Source organism: Bufo gargarizans, chromosome 8, assembly GCF_014858855.1.
Source record: "Bufo gargarizans isolate SCDJY-AF-19 chromosome 8, ASM1485885v1, whole genome shotgun sequence".
NCBI classification, from domain to species: Eukaryota; Metazoa; Chordata; class Amphibia; order Anura; family Bufonidae; genus Bufo; species Bufo gargarizans.
In genome coordinates this window covers 196,033,410-196,053,971 of record NC_058087.1, presented here as the reverse complement: position 1 = coordinate 196,053,971, position 20,562 = coordinate 196,033,410, and the positions used below count along the sequence as shown (strand labels likewise).

Here is a 20,562-nt window from a genome sequence, read left to right as displayed (position 1 = left end):
GTGCAGCAGAGCTTTAAGTCTGTGTAGTTGAGCAGTGTGTGCAGCAGAGCTGTATGTCTGTGTAGTTGTGCAGTGTATGCAGCAGAGCTGTATGTCTGTGTAGCTGAGCAGTGTATGCAGCAGAGCTGTGTGTCTGTGTAGTTGAGCAGTGTATGTAGCAGGGCTGTATGTCTGTGTAGCTGAGCAGTGTATGCAGCAGAGCCGTATGTCTGTGTAGTTGAGCAGTGTATGTAGCAGAGCTGCATGTCTGTGTAGTTGTGCAGTGTATGCAGCAGAGCTGTATGTCTGTGTAGCTGAGCAGTGTATGCAGCAGAGCTGTGTGTCTGTGTAGTTGAGCAGTGTATGTAGCAGGGCTGTATGTCTGTGTAGTTGAGCAGTGTATGCAGCAGAGTTGTATGTCTGTGTAGTTAAGCAGTGTATGCAGCAGAGCTGTATGTCTGTGTAGATGAGCAGTGTATGCAGCAGAGCTGGATTTCTGTGTAGTTTAGCAGTGTATGCAGCAGAGCTGTATGTCTGTGTAACTGAGCAGTGTATGCAGCAGAGTTGTATGTCTGTGTAGTTGAGCAGTTTATGCAGCAGAGCTGTATGTCTGTGTAGATGAGCAGTGTATGCAGCAGAGCTGTATGTCTGCGTAGTTGAGAAGTGTATGTAGCAGAGCTGTATGTCTGTGTAGTTGAGCAGTGTATGTAGCAGAGCTGCGTGTCTGTGTAGTTGAGCAGTGTATGTAGCAGGGCTGTATGTCTGTGTAGTTAAGCAGTGTATGCAGCAGAGTTGTATGTCTGTGTAGTTAAGCAGTGTATTCAGCAGAGCTGTATGTCTGTGTAGTTAAGCAGTGTATTCAGCAGAGCTGTATGTCTTTGTAGTTGAGCAGTGTATGCAGCAGAGCTGTATGTCTGCGTAGTTGAGAAGTGTATGTAGCAGAGCTGTATGTCTGCGTAGTTGAGCAGTGTATGCAGCAGAGCTGTATGTCTTTGTAGTTGAGCAGTGTATGTAGTAGAGCTGTATGTCTTTGTAGTTGAGCAGTGTATGCAGCAGAGCTGTATGTCTGCGTAGTTGAGCAGTGTATGTAGCTCTGCTTTGTGATACTGTCTATGGAAATGTGAAGAGACACAATGTATAGTATATACAGCAGTGTGCTGATATGTGAGGTACGAGGTATAATAGATGCAGTGTGTACAGATATATAGTATATACAGCAGTGTACTGATATGTAAGGTACGAGGTATAATAGATGCAGTGTGTACAGATATATAGTATATACAGCAGTGTACTGATATGTGAGGTACGAGGTATAATAGATGCAGTGTGTACAGATATATAGTATATACAGCAGTGTACTGATATGTGAGGTACGAGGTATAATAGATGCAGTGTGTACAGATATATAGTATATACAGCAGTGTACTGATATGTGAGGTACGAGGTATAATAGATGCAGTGTGTACAGATATATAGTATATACAGCAGTGCACTGATATGTGAGGTACGAGGTATAATAGATGCAGTGTGTACAGATATATAGTATATACAGCAGTGTACTGATATGTGAGGTACGAGGTATAATAGATGCAGTGTGTACAGATATATAGTATATACAGCAGTGTACTGATATGTGAGGTACGAGGTATAATAGATGCAGAGTTTACAGATATATAGTATATACAGCAGTGTACTGATATGTGAGGTACGAGGTATAATAGATGCAGTGTGTACAGATATATAGTATATACAGCAGTGTACTGATATGTGAGGTACGAGGTATAATAGATGCAGTGTGTACAGATATATAGTATATACAGCAGTGTACTGATATGTGAGGTACGAGGTATAATAGATGAAGTGTGTACAGATATATAGTATATACAGCAGTGTACTGATATGTGAGGTACGGGGTATAATGGATGCAGTGTGTACAGATATATAGTATATACAGCAGTGTACTGATATGTGAGGTACGAGGTATAATAGATGCAGTGTACAGATATATAGTATATACAGCAGTGTACTGATATGTGAGGTACGAGGTATAATAGATGCAGTGTGTACAGATATATAGTATATACAGCAGTGTACTGATATGTGAGGTACGAGGTATAATAGATGCAGTGTGTACAGATATATAGTATATACAGCAGTGCACTTATATGTGAGGTACGAGATATAATAGATGCAGTGTGTACAGATATATAGTATATACAGCAGTGCACTGATATGTGAGGTACGAGGTATAATAGATGGAGTGTGTACAGATATATAGTATATACAGCAGTGTACTGATATGTGAGGTACGAGGTATAATAGATGCAGAGTGTACAGATATATAGTATATACAGCAGTGTACTGATATGTGAGGTACGAGGTATAATAGATGCAGTGTACAGATATATAGTATATACAGCAGTGTACTGATATGTGAGGTACGAGGTATAATAGATGCAGTGTACAGATATATAGTATATACAGCAGTGTACTGATATGTGAGGTACGAGGTATAATAGATGCAGTGTGTACAGATATATAGTATATACAGCAGTGTACTGATATGTGAGGTACGAGGTATAATAGATGCAGTCTGTACAGATATATAGTATATACAGCAGTGCACTTATATGTGAGGTACGAGGTATAATAGATGCAGTGTGTACAGATATATAGTATATACAGCAGTGCACTGATATGTGAGGTACGAGGTATAATAGATGCAGTGTACAGATATATAGTATATACAGCAGTGTACTGATATGTGAGGTACGAGGTATAATAGATGCAGTGTGTACAGATATATAGTATATACAGCAGTGTACTGATATGTGAGGTACGAGGTACAATAGATGCAGTCTGTACAGATATATAGTATATACAGCAGTGCACTTATATGTGAGGTACGAGGTATAATAGATGCAGTGTGTACAGATATATAGTATATACAGCAGTGTACTGATATGTGAGGTACGAGGTATAATAGATGCAGTGTGTACAGATATATAGTATATACAGCAGTGTACTGATATGTGAGGTACGAGGCATAATAGATGCAGTGTGCACAGATATATAGTATATACAGCAGTGTACTGATATGTGAGGTACGAGGTATAATAGATGCAGTGTGTACAGATATATAGTAATTACAGCAGTGTACTGATATATGAGGTACGAGGTATAATAGATGCGGTGTGTACAGATATATAGTATATACAGCAGTGTACAGATATATAGTATATACAGCAGTGTACTGATATGTGAGGTGTGAGGTATAATAGATGCGGTGTGTACAGATATATAGTATATACAGCAGTGTACTAATATGTGAGGTGCGAGGTATAATAGATGCAGTGTACAGATATATAGTATATACAGCAGTGCACTGATATGTGAGGTACGAGGTATAATAGATGCAGTGTGTACAGATATATAGTATATACAGCAGTGTACTGATATGTGAGGTACGAGGTATAATAGATGCAGTGTGTACAGATATATAGTATATACAGCAGTGTACTGATATGTGAGGTACGAGGTATAATAGATGCAGTGTGTACAGATATATAGTATATACAGCAGTGTACTGATATGTGAGGTACGAGGTATAATAGATGCAGTGTGTACAGATATATAGTATATACAGCAGTGTACTGATATGTGAGGTACGAGGTATAATAGATGCAGTGTGTACAGATATATAGTATATACAGCAGTGTACTGATATGTGAGGTACGAGGTATAATAGATGCAGAGTGTACAGATATATAGTATATACAGCAGTGTACTGATATGTGAGGTACGAGGTATAATAGATGCAGTGTGTACAGATATATAGTATATACAGCAGTGTACTGATATGTGAGGTACGAGGTATAATAGATGCAGTGTGTACAGATATATAGTATATACAGCAGTGTACTGATATGTGAGGTACGAGGTATAATAGATGCAGTGTGTACAGATATATAGTATATACAGCAGTGTACTGATATGTGAGGTACGAGGTATAATAGATGCAGAGTGTACAGATATATAGTATATACAGCAGTGTACTGATATGTGAGGTACGAGGTATAATAGATGCAGTGTACAGATATATAGTATATACAGCAGTGCACTGATATGTGAGGTACGGGGTATAATAGATGCAGTGTGTACAGATATATAGTATATACAGCAGTGTACTGATATATGAGGTACGAGGTATAATAGATGCAGTGTGTACAGATATATAGTATATACAGCAGCGTACTGATATGTGAGGTATGAGGTATAATAGATGCAGGGTGTACAGATATATAGTGTATACAGCAGTGTACTGATATGTGAGGTACGAGGTATAATAGATGCAGTGTGTACAGATATATAGTATATACAGCAGTGTATTGATATGTGAGGTACGAGGTATAATAGATGCAGTGTGTACAGATATATAGTATATACAGCAGCGTACTGATATATGAGGTACGAGGTATAATAGATGCAGTGTGTACAGATATATAGTATATACAGCAGCGTACTGATATGTGAGGTATGAGGTATAATAGATGCAGGGTGTACAGATATATAGTGTATACAGCAGTGTACTGATATGTGAGGTACGAGGTATAATAGATGCAGTGTGTACAGATATATAGTATATACAGCAGTGTACTGATATGTGAGGTACGAGGTATAATAGATGCAGTGTGTACAGATATATAGTATATACAGCAGTGTACTGATATGTGAGGTACGAGGTATAATAGATGCAGTGTACAGATATATAGTATATACAGCAGTGTACTGATATGTGAGGTACGAGGTATAATAGATGCAGTGTGTACAGATATATAGTATATACAGCAGTGTACTGATATGTGAGGTACGAGGTATAATAGATGCAGTGTGTACAGATATATAGTATATACAGCAGTGTACTGATATGTGAGGTACGAGGTATAATAGATGCAGTGTACAGATATATAGTATATACAGCAGTGTACTGATATGTGAGGTACGAGGTATAATAGAGGCAGTGTGTACAGGTATATAGTATATACAGCAGTGTACTGATATGTGAGGTATGAGGTATAATAGATGCAGAGTGTACAGATATATAGTATATACAGCAGTGTACTGATATGTGAGGTACGAGGTATAATAGATGCAGTGTGTACAGATATATAGTATATACAGCAGTGTACTGATATGTGAGGTACGAGGTATAATAGATGCAGTGTGTACAGATATATAGTATATACAGCAGTGTACTGATATGTGAGGTACGAGGTATAATAGATGCAGTGTGTACAGATATATAGTATATACAGCAGTGTACTGATATGTGAGGTACGAGGTATAATAGAGGCAGTGTGTACAGGTATATAGTATATACAGCAGTGTACTGATATGTGAGGTACGAGGTATAATAGATGCAGTGTGTACAGATATATAGTATATACAGCAGTGTACTGATATGTGAGGTACGAGGTATAATAGATGCAGTGTGTACAGATATATAGTATATACAGCAGTGTACTGATATGTGAGGTACGAGGTATAATAGATGCAGTGTGTACAGATATATAGTATATACAGCAGTGTACTGATATGTGAGGTACGAGGTATAATAGATGCAGTGTGTACAGATATATAGTATATACAGCAGTGTACTGATATGTGAGGTACGAGGTATAATAGATGCAGTGTGTACAGATATATAGTATATACAGCAGTGTACTGATATGTGAGGTACGAGGTATAATAGATGCAGTGTACAGATATATAGTATATACAGCAGTGTACTGATATGTGAGGTACGAGGTATAATAGAGGCAGTGTGTACAGATATATAGTATATACAGCAGTGTACTGATATGTGAGGTACGAGGTATAATAGATGCAGTGTACAGGTATATAGTATATACAGCAGTGTACTGATATGTGAGGTACGAGGTATAATAGATGCAGTGTGTACAGATATATAGTATATACAGCAGTGTACTGATATGTGAGGTACGAGGTATAATAGATGCAGTGTACAGATATATAGTATATACAGCAGTGTACTGATATGTGAGGTACGAGGTATAATAGAGGCAGTGTGTACAGGTATATAGTATATACAGCAGTGTACTGATATGTGAGGTATGAGGTATAATAGATGCAGAGTGTACAGATATATAGTATATACAGCAGTGTACTGATATGTGAGGTACGAGGTATAATAGATGCAGTGTGTACAGATATATAGTATATACAGCAGTGTACTGATATGTGAGGTACGAGGTATAATAGAGGCAGTGTGTACAGGTATATAGTATATACAGCAGTGTACTGATATGTGAGGTACGAGGTATAATAGAGGCAGTGTGTACAGGTATATAGTATATACAGCAGTGTACTGATATGTGAGGTATGAGGTATAATAGATGCAGAGTGTACAGATATATAGTATATACAGCAGTGTACTGATATGTGAGGTACGAGGTATAATAGATGCAGTGTGTACAGATATATAGTATATACAGCAGTGTACTGATATGTGAGGTACGGGGTATAATAGATGCAGTGTGTACAGATATATAGTATATACAGCAGTGTACTGATATGTGAGGTACGAGGTATAATGGATGCAGTGTGTACAGATATATAGTATATACAGCACTGTACAGTCGTGGCCAAAAGTTTTTTTTGAGAATTAGATAAATATTGGAAAAGTTGCTGCTTGAGTTTTTATAATATAAATTTGCATATCCTCCAGGATGTTATGAAGAGGGATCAGATGAATTGCATCGTCCTTCTTTGCCATGAAAATTAACTTAATCCCCAAAAAACCTTTCCACTGCATTTCATTGCTGTCATTAAAGGACCTGCTGAGATCATTTCAGTAATCGTCTTGTTAACTCAGGTGAGAATGTTGACGAACATTCATGTGTGGGGTTGCTTCTCATCCAAGGGAGGGGGCTCACTCACAATTTTGCCCAGAAACACAGCCATGAATAAAGAATGGCACCAAAACACCCTCCAACAGCAACTTCTTCCAACAATCCAACAACAGTTTGGTGAAGAACAATGCATTTTCCAGCAGGATGGAGCACCGCGCCATAAGGCAAAAGTGATAACTAAGTGGCTCGGGGACCAAAACGTTGACATTTTGGGTCCATTTCCTGGAAACTCCACAGATCTTAATCCCTTTGAGAACTTGTGGTCAATCCTCAAGAGGCGGGTGGACAAACAAAAACCCACTAATTCTGACAAACTCCAAGAAGTGATTGTGAAAGAATGGGTTGCTATCAGTCAGGAAGTGGCCCAGAAGTTGATTGAGAGCATGCCCAGTCGGATTGCAGAGGTCCTGAAAAAGAAGGGCCAACACTGCAAATACTGACTCTGCATAAATGTCATGTAATTGTCGATAAAAACATTTGAAACGTATGAAGTGCGAGTAATTATATTTCACTACATCACAGAAACAACTGAGACAAAGATCTAAAAGCAGTTTAGCAGCAAACTTTGTGAAAACTAATATTTGTGTCATTCTCAAAACTTTTGGCCAAGACTGTACAAGAATATAACTACTATAATACTGCTCCTATGTACAAGAATATAACTACTATAATACTGCTCCTATGTACAAAAATATAACTACTATAATACTGCTCCTATGTACAGGGATATAACTACTATAATACTGCTCCTATGTACAAAAATATAACTACTATAATACTGCTCCTATGTACAAGAATATAACTACTATAATACTGCTCCTATGTACAAGAATATAACTACTATAATACTGCCTTCTATGTACAGGAATATAACTACTATAATACTGCCTCCTATATACAAGAATATAACTACTATAATACTGCTCCTATGTACAAGAATATAACTACTATAATACTGCCTCCTATGTACAAGAATATAACTACTATAATACTGCTCCTATGTACAAGAATATAACTACTATTATACTGCCTTCTATGTACAGGAATATAACTACTATAATACTGCCTCCTATATACAAGAATATAACTACTATAATACTGCCTCCTATGTACAAGAATATAACTACTATAATACTGCCTCCTATGTACAAGAATATAACTACTATAATACTGCTCCTATGTACAAGAATATACCTACTATAATACTGCCCCCTATATACAAGAATATAACTACTATAATACTGCTCCTATGTACAAGAATATAACTACTATAATACTGCTCCTATGTACAAGGATATAACTACTATAATACTGCTCCTATGTACAAGAATATATCTACTATAATACTGCTCCTATGTACAAGAATATAACTACTATAATACTGCTCCTATGTACAAGAATATAACTACTATAATACTGCTCCTATGTACAAGAATGTATCTACTATAATACTGCTCCTATGTACAAGAATATAACTACTATAATACTGCTCCTATGTACAAGAATATAACTACTATAATACTGCTCCTATGTACAAGAATATAACTACTATAATACTGCTCCTATGTACAAGAATATAACTACTATAATACTGCTCCTATGTACAAGAATATAACTACTATAATACTGCCCCTATGTACAAGAATGTAACTACTATAATACTGCCTTCTATGTACAGGAATATAACTACTATAATACTGCCTTCTATGTACAGGAATATAACTACTATAATACTGCCTTCTATGTACAGGAATATAACTACTATAATACTGCCTCCTATGTACAGGAATATAACTACTATAATACTGCCTCCTATGTACAGGAATATAACTACTATAATACTGCCTTCTATGTACAGGAATATAACTACTATAATACTGCCTCCTATGTACAAGAATATAACTACTATAATACTGCCTTCTATGTACAGGAATATAACTACTATAATACTGCCCCCTATGTACAAGAATATAACTCCTACAATACTGCTCCTATGTACAAGAATATATCTACTATAATACTGCTCCTATGTACAAGAATATAACTACTATAATACTGCTCCTATGTACAAGAATATAACTACTATAATACTGCTCCTATGTACAAGAATATAACTACTATAATACTGCCCCTATGTACAAGAATGTAACTACTATAATACTGCCTTCTATGTACAGGAATATAACTACTATAATACTGCCTTCTATGTACAGGAATATAACTACTATAATACTGCCTTCTATGTACAGGAATATAACTACTATAATACTGCCTCCTATGTACAGGAATATAACTACTATAATACTGCCTCCTATGTACAGGAATATAACTACTATAATACTGCCTTCTATGTACAGGAATATAACTACTATAATACTGCCTCCTATGTACAAGAATATAACTACTATAATACTGCCTTCTATGTACAGGAATATAACTACTATAATACTGCCCCCTATGTACAAGAATATAACTCCTACAATACTGCTCCTATGTACAAGAATATATCTACTATAATACTGCTCCTATGTACAAGAATATAACTACTATATTACTGCTCCTATGTATAAGAATATAACTACTATAATACTGCTCCTATGTACAAGAATATAACTACTATAATACTGCTCCTATGTACAAGAATATAACTACTATAATACTGCTCCTATGTACAAGAATATAACTACTATAATACTGCTGCTATGTACAAGAATATAACTACTATAATACTGCTCCTATGTACAAGAATATAACTACTATAATACTGCTCCTATGTACAGGAATATAACTACTATAATACTCCTCCTATGTACAAGAATATAACTACTATAATACTGCTCCTATGTACAAGAATATAACTACTATAATACTGCTCCTATGTACAAGAATATAACTACTATAATACTGCCTCTTATGTACAAGAATATAACTACTATAATACTGCTCCTATGTACAAGAATATAACTACTATAATACTGCCTCTTATGTACAAGAATATAACTACTATAATACTGCTCCTATGTACAAGAATATAACTACTATAATACTGCTCCTATGTACAAGAATATAACTACTATAATACTGCTCCTATGTACAAGAATATAACTACTATAATACTGCTCCTATGTACAAGAATATACCTACTATGATACTGCTCCTATGTACAAGAATATACCTACTATAATACTGCCTCTTATGTACAAGAATATAACTACTATAATACTGCTCCTATGTACAAGAATATAACTACTATAATACTGCCTCCTATGTACAAGAATATAACTACTATAATACTGCTCCTATGTACAAGAATATATCTACTATGAGGCGGAGCCTGGCTGCAGATCTGGCCGGACGCATGTAGGAGAGCTCTCCTTCATACCACCTTGCTAACTGGTAAATTTAGCGGTCCAAACTAACCCAGGATGCGAAAAGCTGGTAGATTTATACCCGGAGAGAAACCAGAAGCCGGCAAACCGGAGCGCAGAACCTCCAACATGGAGAAATACCTCAACAAAAAACCGTCAGCTCCTGCACCGGCCGGTCCTAAGATGGCGCCGCCGGAAGCAGATGAATGGAGCAGGGAATCGGAGGGAGAGGAGGATACAAGCCTCGAGACAAGCCCTGCACCTCTAAGCACCGCTCCGGTGTCCAGACGATTCATACAGCAGGCATTGACGGCGGCCCTTACCCCAATCGTACAGGACCTGCAAGAAATAAAAGCAGATCTAAAACACATCGGCGGGAGGGTGGAAACGCTGGAACAGGACCAGGCGGTCACCACGAATTACATCAGAGCGGCCAGCGATAATACCATGGCTCTGGCAGCCTCGCTGGATACCGCATACTCCCTCATTGAAGACCAGGAGAATAGAAATCGGAGGAAAAACCTCCGGATCTGCGGCCTACCTGAAAGCATCCCTCATGAAAGCCTACCAGAAGCTGCCGGCGCCATTTTCTCCCTACTCCTGGGAGGTTCCAGCGCGGCCGAGGTTCAGATAGAGCGCATCCACAGAGCGCTCCGGCCAAAACCGAAAGAGAAGGAGAACCCCAGAGATGTGGTATGCGGTCTCCTGCGGTATGTAGACACTGCTGCCATAATGCAAGCCGCCAGAAACAGGAAAGAAATCCTGCATGAAGGCGCTAAGATTTCCATCTATCAGGATCTGGCATCCTCCACACTGAATAAACGGAGGGCGCTGCGGCCCCTCACTGATCATCTGCGCCATCACAAAGTGCCATACAAGTGGTTATTCCCCTTTGGTCTCACATTCGCCGTGGATGGGAAGCGCTGCACCATTCGCCTGCCACAAGATCTCCAGGCAGCCTGGGAGCTGCTTCAAACAGATCCGCTAGATGTGCCATCATGGCTGCCGTCTGCAGAGATTGGAACACAGCTGCCAGAACTTCCAGAGGCTTCAGGATGGCTTCCAGCCCCACAGAGGAAGAGGAACCAGCACAGGTCTAGAGACACTTGAAGTCCTGGACTCTATATAGATGTCTTGCTGCATTTCTGTTGTGCTTTTCGGCAATTACCAGAGTGGGACAAGTTCTTACTTGACTTTTGCAAGCCATAATCCGCAAGTATACATGTATCTTAATTGCATTGCATAGCCCCTGTTTTTGTTGGTGCCAGCAGGGCAGATATTCTGCCTTACCACTGTTCCTTCATGCTTAACTGTTTGGACCAAATATGCAAGGTGCTATTTCGCACCAGTTTAGCAGGTGGCGCAATTTGGACGCCATTATGATGATATGGTTCCACTTTGTACCCCCCCTACCTACCAGGGTCGTCTTGGCGCAGACCTGGTACATGTGCCTGATTGCATGGCTGTTCACGCCCGCTTCACTGCAGCCAATAGATCCGCTGCGGTGTTGCTGGCATGGGAGCCATTGCACTGTTCTATCTGTCATGTTGACAGAATCTTTAGTTGTGATGTTATTAGTTCACTCCCTAGATGCGGTCGATGTGCACAACTGGAGTTCACAGGCTCCAATGATACCCTACTCTCACAATGATGTCGTCCATTAAATGTACAACGTACAATGTCAGGGGCTTTAACACTCCACAAAAGCGCTCTCAGGTCATCCGTCTGCTGAAAAAGAATAACACAGATATCTGCTTCTTTCAGGAGCTGCATTTTAAAGAGACACATATTCCTAAAATTTCAAACCCATACTTCCAGCACTGGTATTTTAGTGCTTTTGAAAAGGCAAAGAGAGGAGTGGGTATCGCTATTTCTAAAAAAGTACCATTCACATTGACATCTAAGCTGACAGACCCTGAGGGCCGCTTCGTTTTCGTGAAGGGCCTCATTGGCACGCAAAAGGTTACACTGGCCAGTTTATATAGCCCCAACCGTGGTCAGAAAAGATGGTTGAGGACCACTCTGAGTAAATTGGAGTTGTTCGCGGAAGGGATCAGGATAGTCGGGGGGGACCTCAATGTCACTTTGAACCCCATTATTGATGCCTCTGACAGTACATCCCAATTGACCCAGTCAGTACTGGGATGTATAAACAGATACATTTCAGATATGAACCTGCTAGATGTCTGGCGACTGGCTCACCCGGATACGAGGGACTTCACTTTTTTCTCGGCTCCGCATAAATCGCACAAAAGATTAGATTACATATTATTGTCCAGTAACGCCGTGGATATGGTGGACTCGGCAGACATAGGCGTTGTTACCGTCTCTGACCACGCCCCAGTATCTGCTGCCCTCAGATTCTCCAGCCTTCCAGCCTCAGTCAGACAGTGGCGCTTAAACGAGACGTTGTTAGACAGGCGTGCAGACGTCCTAGCCCTAGAGCAAAAACTTAAGGACTTTTTTGTGACCAATGCAACACCGGGTATATCCCAGACGACACTTTGGGAGACACATAAGGTGGTCATCCGGGGAGAATTAATAGCCTTAGGCAGTAGAGTCAAGAAAGAGAAACAAAGGATCCTACAAGATCTCTTGGCCCAGATAGCAGACAAAGAAGCGGTCCATAAAAGATCTAAAACAGTAGAAGCTCAGACCGAACTGAACAGGCTGAGATCACAACTAAAGGACCACTTAAACATTCAAAATGCTAAAGCCTACCAATACGCCCAATATAAACATTATTCCCACGGGGACAAGGGATCTAAGTTAACGTCTTCCCTCATGAAACAAAGGAGTGACTCCATGTTCATTCCCAACATCAAATCCAGAAATGGAAGTATGCTGCATAAAACAGCTGATATTGCAGAGGAATTCCAGGAATTCTACAGGCAACTCTATGGCCTATCAGATCCAGACCACCCAGACCCTTCATTGCAAGAGGCAACGGACTTGTTTCTGAGAGGCCTTAGGTTACCCCAGATAACTTCCCAGGAAGGTGATACCTTGCTAGAACCAGTCACTGAATTAGAAGTGAAAACCATACTGTCTTCTATGCCCGCAGGTAAATGCCCCGGCCCGGATGGATTCCCGGTGGGCTATTATAAGAAATTCCCTGATGTTCTGATACCCCATCTGGTGATGTGGTGCAACGCACTCCTGAATGGGGAAACCTTACATAAGCAGTCTTTGGAGGCCACAGTTACCATACTCCCAAAACCTGGGAAAGACCCCCTTCTCTGCGGTAGCTATAGGCCAATTTCGCTACTTAATGTAGACATAAAAATATGGGCCAAAATCCTAGCGACACGGCTGAGTTGTCTGCTCCCCAAACTCATCCACCCCGACCAATCTGGCTTTGTTCCAGGGAGGGAAGGGAATCACAATTCCTGTAGGTTGATTACTGCAATACAGTGGGCCAAAAAGAAAAACCTCCCCTTAGCGCTTCTCAGTGTAGATGCGGAGAAGGCCTTCGACCGGGTGAGCTGGGATTTTATGAGGAGGTCAATGTCGCGGTTTGGAATCCCGACAAGATTTCAGGAGGCTGTCATGTCCCTATATAAGGGTCCGAGTGCAAGAATTAGGATCAACGGTACTTTGTCTCCGTCCTTCCCTATATGTAACGGGACACGTCAGGGCTGCCCCCTGTCCCCGGCCCTGTATATAATGGTTATGGAGACCCTTCTCCAGGCCATTAGGGAGCATGCGGATATTAGGGGGGTGTTATCAGGAAATAGCAGCGTGGAATATATCAATGTGGCTTATGCCGACGATTTACTGATCATGGTCTCCAACCCGGTCGAGGCCTTCCCACATCTCTTGAAGCTATTTGAAGAATACGGTAGGCTATCAAACTACAAAATGAACTATTCCAAGTCAGAAGCACTAAATGTTAATGCCCCGGTGAGCTCCATAGCCATTTTGAGAGCCACTACGCCCTTCAAATGGCAATCCTTGTGTGTCTCCTATCTGGGGGTCAAGATCCCCGCGTCCATGGACGACCTTTTCCGGCTCAATTATACTCCCCTAATAGCAGAGGTCCAAAAACTGCTCCAATCGCTTCGCCTCCCATACTCCTCCTGGTTGGGAAGGAAAAATATCCTAAAAGCTTTTGTCCTTCCAAAAGTTATGTACGTACTACAGATGTTGCCAATATTCCTGCCTAACTCGTACTTTACAAAGCTCCGTAGGCTTTTTGCGACTTACCTGTGGGGTGGTAAGAAGGCCAGGGGCCCTCACCAGAGGCTGGTACTGGGGCGTGGTCACGGAGGTATAGCACTGCCAGATGTCCAAGCATATTATAGGGCCATACACCTGAAGAGGTGGTTGCAGCTCCATTCCCCTGCCTACAACACATTGGGCACGGAACTGGAACTAGGGCAGCTTACCCAACAGCAGAAGGCAGCTTTATGGGGCCAATCAAATACGTCACTCCATTCCCATGTACTCCTAAAGGGCACCAGTCTGGTCATTAGACAGCTCAACAAGGCCTACGGGCTCCTACAAAACCCTCCCGGGGCGATGCCAGCTGACCTCATACCATACACTATCCAGCCCTCAGGTACCCAGGTCTCTCAGATTTGGCACAGAGTAAAAGGTTTCTCCACGGCCGAATTTATAGAGAAAGCAAGAGGCACCCTGTCGGAGCAACACCCACTCAGCCTGGTCTGGAAGGCAGCTAACTTTCTAGACCTGATATCTGTAAATGCTGCTGGGAAACAACTGCTTGCACAGAAACCATGTGTAGTGAACTCAACATGGTTTGAAAAGTTAGCAAACCCCCCCTCCCCTCAACGCAAATTGATATCTAACATATATATGGCCTTGACCTCACCCCATCGCCGCATAACCCCACAATATGTTCATACCTGGGCCTCTGATCTTCAGACTACTTTCTCTGAGACGGATATTCTCCGCATGCATGCGCACTCGCATGGCTTCTCGCGTTGTGTGAAGATCCAAGAGCATTCATATAAGGTCCTCACACAGTGGTATCTTACCCCCAAACAACTATTTCTTAGTGGCCTGAGTGACCATGACAGGTGCTGGAGGTGCGGGGAGGAAAGTGGCACTCTTCTACACATTTTCTGGTCCTGCCCTAAAATTAGAGGTTATTGGGACAATGTCTCCCGGATTATTAATGAAATGCTAAAAATTAACCTGACACTAACCCCCCAACTGGTTCTTTTATGGCTCCCCACAAAGGACCTATCGCCGTCAAAGAACAAACTCCCTACTCACCTGATCCAGGCTGCACGTTTACTCATACCCCAAAAGTGGCTGAGTTCGGACCCCCCCACAATCTCCCAGTGGTTGAATAAACTGGACCATATACACCGTATGGAGGAACTGGCGGGATGGGAACTTAGATCTCACGAGAGGCACAAGAAGTTATGGGCCCCCTGGATTGCATATAGACAGGCGAATGGTACTTCAGCATCTTAGCGATGGTTGACTGACCACAACCCTATACGAGCCCCGTAGTTGTGTCAGACACATTAGTGGGAACAAAAGACGTCATATGTCTTCCTTTCTTTGGATTCATCAAAACATATCTCAACAGCCAGAGACCGTATCTGTCCAGTTCTAAGGACATTTTGTATCCCCCCCCCCTTCCACTGCCCCCCCCCCTAACCCCCCCCCCCCCCCTTCGCCCCCTACCGGTTTGTGTTTACTACGCCTACCTCAGGTTACACCTTGACTGTCAATTGCTGCTATTGCTGGACTAGACGTGGAATGTACATCCTGCATATGTCTTATGTATATTGTCTATGCACTTGTCAACTGCAATTCAGACTGTATGTATTGACATTGGAATTATTCATCATTGGATGTTGCTCCTTTTTCTTGATGCTTTTCAATAAAAAGACAATTGACAAAGAATATAACTACTATAATACTGCTCCTATGTACAAGAATATAAATGCTATAATACTGCTCCTATGTACAAGAATATAACTACTATAATACTGCTCTTATGTACAAGAATATAACTACTATAATACTGCCTCCTATGTACAAGAATATAACTACTATAATACTGCTCCTATGTACAAGAATATAACTACTATAATACTGCCTCCTATGTACAGGAATATAACTACTATAATACTGCCTCCTATGTACAAGAATATAACTACTATAATACTGCCCCTATGTACAAGAATATAACTACTATAATACTGCCCCTATGTACAGGAATATAACTACTATAATACTGCCCCTATGTACAGGAATATAACTACTATAATACTGCCTCCTATGTACAAGAATATAACTACTATAATACTGCTCCTATGTACAAGAATATAACTACTATAATACTGCTCCTATGTACAAGAATATACCTACTATAATACTGCTCCTATGTACAAGAATATAACTACTATAATACTGCCTCCTATGTACAAGAATATAACTACTATAATACTGCGTCCTATGTACAAGAATATACCTACTATAATACTGCCCCCTATGTACAAGAATATAACTACTATAATACTGCTCCTATGTACAAGAATATAACTACTATAATACTGCCTCCTATGTACAAGACTATAACTACTATAATACTGCCTCCTATGTACAAGAATATAACTACTCTAATACTGCTCCTATGTACAAGAATATAACTACTATAATACTGCTCCTATGTACAAGACTATAACTACTATAATACTGCTCCTATGTACAAGAATATAACTACTATAATACTGCCTCCTATGTACAGGAATATAACTACTATAATACTGCTCCTATGTACAAGAATATAACTACTATAATACTGCTCCTATGTACAAGAATATAACTACTATAATACTGCCTCCTATGTACAGGAATATAACTACTATAATACTGCTCCTATGTACAGGAATATAACTACTATAATACTGCTCCTATGTACAAGAATATAACTACTATAATACTGCTCCTATGTACAAGAATATAAATGCTATAATACTGCTCCTATGTACAAGAATATAACTACTATAATACTGCCCCCTATGTACAAGAATATAACTACTATAATACTGCTCCTATGTACAAGAATATAACTACTATAATACTGCTCCTATGTACAAGAATATAACTACTATAATACTGCCTCCTATGTACAAGACTATAACTACTATAATACTGCTCCTATGTACAAGAATATAACTACTATAATACTGCCTCCTATGTACAGGAATATAACTACTATAATACTGCTCCTATGTACAGGAATATAACTACTATAATACTGCTCCTATGTACAAGAATATAACTACTATAATACTGCCTCCTATGTACAAGAATATAACTACTATAATACTGCTCCTATGTATAAGAATATAACTACTATAATACTGCTCCTATGTACAAGACTATAACTACTATAATACTGCTCCTATGTACAAGAATATAACTACTATAATACTGCCTCCTATGTACAGGAATATAACTACTATAATACTGCTCCTATGTACAGGAATATAACTACTATAATACTGCTCCTATGTACAAGAATATAACTACTATAATACTGCTCCTATGTACAAGAATATAACTACTATAATACTGCTCCTATGTACAAGGATATAACTACTATAATACTGCCTCCTATGTACAAGAATATAACTACTCTAATACTGCTCCTATGTACAAGGATATAACTACTATAATACTGCCTCCTATGTACAAGAATATAACTACTATAATACTGCCCCTATGTACAGGAATATAACTACTATAATACTGCTCCTATGTACAGGGATATAACTACTATAATACTGCTCCTATGTACAAGAATATAACTACTATAATACTGCTCCTATGTACAAGAATATAACTACTATAATACTGCTCCTATGTACAGGAATATAACTACTATAATACTGCTCCTATGTACAAGAATATAACTACTATAATACTGCTCCTATGTACAAGGATATAACTACTATAATACTGCTCCTATGTACAAGGATATAACTACTATAATACTGCCTCCTATGTACAAGAATATAACTACTATAATACTGCCCCTATGTACAGGAATATAACTACTATAATACTGCTCCTATGTACAAGAATATAACTACTATAATACTGCCTCCTATGTACAAGAATATAACTACTATAATACTGCTCCTATGTACAAGAATATAACTACTATAATACTGCTCCTATGTACAAGACTATAACTACTATAATACTGCTCCTATGTACAAGAATATAACTACTATAATACTGCTCCTATGTACAAGAATATAACTACTATAATACTGCCTTCTATGTACAAGAATATAACTACTATAATACTGCCTCCTATGTACAAGAATATAACTACTATAATACTGCTCCTATGTACAAGAATATAACTACTATAATACTGCTCCTATGTACAAGAATATAACTACGGACTTAAAGAGCTCCATTCACCTTGTGGAGGTTAGCTGTACAAATAGTAGGCAGTCGGCAGGATTGGATGCAACATAAGGGTTTTATTGGAAAAAAAACACAACTCAAATTTTTTCCAACAGGATGGCTTTTTCACATTAAGCACTTGTCTTCAGCCCTCATGTGTCATATAACAGTTCAAATTTTACACAGGCAAAAATACAGGAGTCACCTTTCTGCAGAATCTTGTCTTTTCCCTTCTCAGGAACACTGTGGAGATGAAAGCTCCGTCCTAAGTCCTCTGCAGACCAACACCAACCACACACTGACAGTGAGTCTTTTAAATTAGCTTTCAGCTGGGTGAGGTGGTAACACAGGAGATGGAGTATGGGAGTGACCTTCCCACCCAAACTCTTCAGTCACTCCTAAATCCCGGACCCAAATTCCAGCTACCACCAACTCAGCGATCTAACATCACTGGTCGCCATTTACCTCCGGGATTTACATCACTGAGAGCAGCAGCCTCTTAGTTATCACTTTTGCCTTATGGCACGGTGCTCCATCGTGCTGGAAAATGCATTGTTCTTCACCAAACTGTTGTTGGATTGTTGGAAGAAGTTGCTGTTGGAGGGTGTTTTGGTGCCATTCTTTATTCATGGCTGTGTTTTTGGGCAAAGTTGTGAGTGAGCCCACTCCCTTGGATGAGAAGCAACCCCAGACATGGATGGTCTCAGGATGCTTTACTGTTGGCATGACACAGGACTGATGGTAGCGCTCACCTTTTCTTCTCCGCACAAGCCTTTTTCCTGATGCCCCAAACAATCGGAAAGAGGCTTCATCGGAGAATATGACTTTGCCCCAGTCCTCAGCCGTCCAGTCACCATATTTTCTGCAGAAGATCAATCTGTCCCTGATGTTTTTTTTGGAGAGAAGTGGCTTCTTTGCTGCCCTTCTTGACACCAGGCCATCTTCCAAAAGTCTTGGCCTCACTGTGCGTGCAGATGCGCTCACACCTGCCTGCTGCCATTCCTGAGCAAGCGCTGCACTGGTGGCACTCCGATCCCGCAGCTGAATCCTCTTTAGGAGACCATCCTGGCGCTTGCTGGACTTTCTTGGACGCCCTGAAGCCTTCTTAACCAGAATTGAACCTCTTTCCTTGAAGTTCTTGATGATCCTATAAATTGTTGATTGAGGTGCAATCTTAGTAGCCACAATATCCTTGCCTGTGAAGCCATTTATATGCAACGCAATGATGGCTGCACGCGTTTCTTTGCAGGTCACCATGGTTAACAATGGAAGAACAATGATTTCAAGCATCACCCTCCTTTTTAACAGGTCAAGTCTGCCATTTTACCCCAATCAGCCTGACATAATGATCTCCAGCCTTGTGCTCGTCAACATTCTCACCTGAGTTAACGAGACGATTACTGAAATGATCTCAGCAGGTCCTTTAATGACAGCAATGAAATGCAGTGGAAAGGATTTTTTTGGGATTAAGTTAATTTTTATGGCAAAGAAGGACGATGCAATTCATCTGATCGCTCTTCAGAACCTTCTGGAGTAGATGCAAATTGCTATTATAAAAACTTAAGCAGCAACTTTTTCAATTTCCAATATTTATGTAATTCTCAAAACCTTTGGCCACGACTGTACATACACAAAAAGAAAAACACAAGCACAACATCCCCTCAGTACTGCAAAATAAGATTGTGTCTTTTATTTAAACCCCTTGGTTGCCGTGAATCCAATTGAAAAATCCAAAATGCTTTTCTGTTTAGTAGTTTTCTTCTGTGGTCGCCCCTCTCACCGAAAAACCAACTCTTTCAATCCCCTGTACTACTAAGTGAGACGTGTCGCCCCCATGTACTATTGCAAAGTGCGGACTCGCCGCTGAGATGTTGCGG

The 20,562-nt window shown here is 39.9% G+C and overlaps 1 protein-coding gene across 1 annotated transcript in view; it reads left to right on the top strand.

Moving 5' to 3' along the window:
* Positions 1-20,562, top strand: part of LOC122944600 — a 565,582-nt gene that overhangs the window by 1,664 nt on the left and 543,356 nt on the right. The window lies entirely within an intron of this gene.